Genomic DNA, 2722 nt, shown 5'->3' on the forward strand with positions numbered 1-2722 from the left:
AATCCGACTGCGGCGACGAACAAGTTCCCCCAGACCACGGCTGGCTTCTTTCAGGCCATCGATCACCGTGTCCCCAGGGCCACTCCTGGCCCCGCCGCCGAGCAGCGAGTGGGGGCTGCGGTGGCCACCGAAATGTTGTTTTGCTACTTTGCAGGAAACAAAGTGTTTAGCGCGGGGATGGTTCTCGCCTCTTTGCTCAGACCTTGGTGGCTTTCCCAGGCTTGGTTTGGTTGGAGGCTGCTGCCCGGAAAGGTCACTTGATTAGAAAGAAGGCCTGCAGGTTAGACCTCAGGAGGTGGGGCGCTGCCTGAGACCCCAGAACGGTGGGGGGGGCGCTGCCCGGAGCTGCCCATCTGCAGCCGGCACATGCTGGTGGCCCATAGAGCCCAGTCTGTGTGTGTTCCAAGCATGTGAGGAGAAGCAGTTGAAGTGAGCAAAAATATAGGATCTGAAGAGTCTTGAGTCCTTAAAGATGGGAAGATGTTGCGTTCATGAGCAGATGTTTACCCGAATCCAGGCGCTTCTCTTAAGTGCAGAATGACTGTGGAGCAGAGCGCCGGCTTGCAACCATGCACTTCTTTCCTGGCAAGGTTTAGTTGGAAACTTAAGGGTTAGGGGCTCACAACGCGGTCCGTGGAGCTCGGATGCGCTTCGTGTGTTCCCAGCAACACCAGTGATGTTGGGAAGTATCCCCAGGGTGAGTGACGGACCTCTCTGCTCTGCCCAACAGAATCCACTGTAGCATCTACAGTAAGGAAACTAAGAACCGGCTCGATTTCACAGGATCAGAGCACTGCCGTCCTACATGAAGTAGAGATTGTAGCAAGGTGATAAGACCTACTGTTATGACTAAGGTGGACTTTGCTTATTTGTCATAACAATGAGCCTTGCACTTATGCAGCCGACTTGCTATCGATTGCGTTTATTCACAAAATTCCCCAGTCACTGGGTTTCTAAGGAGCTACAGCAACAGAGCCAATTAGGGAGATGTGGGTGTGCCTTCGCTTCCATGGAAGGCATGTTGCCATATATCCCAGGGTTTCCTGCTGGATTTGGTATTACAGAAACGGTTCGATACTAAATATACGGGTGGGATTAAGATGGCAGAGATGGAGCTTGCCTGGCAAAGAACATTTCGACTGTTCAATTCAGGGACCAGGGTCTTCCAACAGTTCATGGGAAGATGAGATACAAAGCGATTGGAAATTTTTCCAAGAATGTTTTGAAGCTGCCTCCTTATTTCAGTGTTTACTCTGTGGAAATGTGCCTGAAAAAGTTGTGTGTGGAGTTGTGTTTCTGTTAAAAAAGGGTTATTTGTTTGTTTTTTTTGGCAAATGGGTATTTAGGGAGAAATCAGGGTTAGTCTCTTTAAAATGAAAACACATTCCCTAATTAAGATATGTGGCCACTCTCCCTTTTTCCTATTTTGTGTGTACTTGGCAATAGCAAGAGAAGCTTCAGAATCCAGTCTCAGCTTGAAATGTTAGATGTGTTTATTCCTTGAAGTATTTACCTGGAAATTACCCTCCCTTTAAGTGCCAGTGTCTACTAAGAGATCTTGTCAAGCAAATGAGGTTTGTGAACCACAAAGAATGGAAATTGAAGTGTCAAATGGGCTTATTGAAAGAGGCTGTCTGATGGATGGATGGGAGCTGGGATGGACAGGACAGGATTCTGCAGGCATCAGGAAATGTCCAGGGTCACTTTCCCTTTCGGAGAAGTGAGAGCTATCTAAGAGGCGAAATGTGACCAGTGTTATGGCTCCTTCAGACTATTTAGATTTCTGTAGTTGGAGGAAAATGTATGTCAGCACCAGACGTCCAAAAAACCCTTCCAATCTCATTGCCATTAAGTCGATGCTGACTCATCGCCACCCTATATAGGGCAGGGTACAGAGCCCCTGTGAGATTGTGACCCTATAACTGAAGCAGAAAGCCCCATCTTTCTCCCAATGGAGCAGCAGGTGGTTTCGAACTGCTGACCTTGGAGTTAGCAGCAGAGCGAGTAATAACTGTGCCATCAGGCTCCTGCATCACACCTACCATGTCTTACACTGTATGAGACCGAGACATCATTTTCAAATCACTTTCATGTTTGCTATCACTTTTGAAAAATTTTTTTTCGATTGCAGCCTTGGGAGAAACTATAGTGAGCATTTTATTTTGTGAAGAATAAGCATATATATATATATATTTTTTTACCATTTTGCTATGAGAAAATGAAACATTGTCCAAGGTAGAGCTGGAACATGAAGCGAGTCTTTAAACTCCAAGGCTAAATTCTTTCACCTGGATAAGCTTGAGGTGATAAGCAACAACATGTCCATTTGTCTACATTGCTGAATGTCAGAGAATGACGCTTGCAGGCTCAGTATATACAACCTGGTTGTAGTCCACAGGGATCCAGGCTAGGAAAGCACTTTGCTGGTGGTTGCCAGAGTAACCATTTTGACCCCAGCTTACTTACCCTCTTTGCTGTCTGCACTGATGCCTGTTTCTTCCTGGGGGACCGGAGCGTTTCTTTGTGGTTACTCCCCTCCCCTCCCCTCCCCCCCCACATTCCCCAGCCCCCACTCTACTTTGTAGCACACCCTTCTGTCTTTCTGGCTATTTCAATTATGGTAGAGGGTGATGGGACCCCAAATCAAGATACCAAGCCAGTGACAATTGTCAGGAGTCCAGTGAGCAGAGGTGTAGTATCTTACAACAGCTGGAATGCTTAA

The sequence above is a fragment of the Echinops telfairi genome, unplaced genomic scaffold (genome assembly GCF_000313985.2).
Source record: "Echinops telfairi isolate 266 unplaced genomic scaffold, ASM31398v2 ScPeMD7_18;HRSCAF=68, whole genome shotgun sequence".
Lineage (NCBI taxonomy): Eukaryota > Metazoa > Chordata > Mammalia > Afrosoricida > Tenrecidae > Echinops > Echinops telfairi.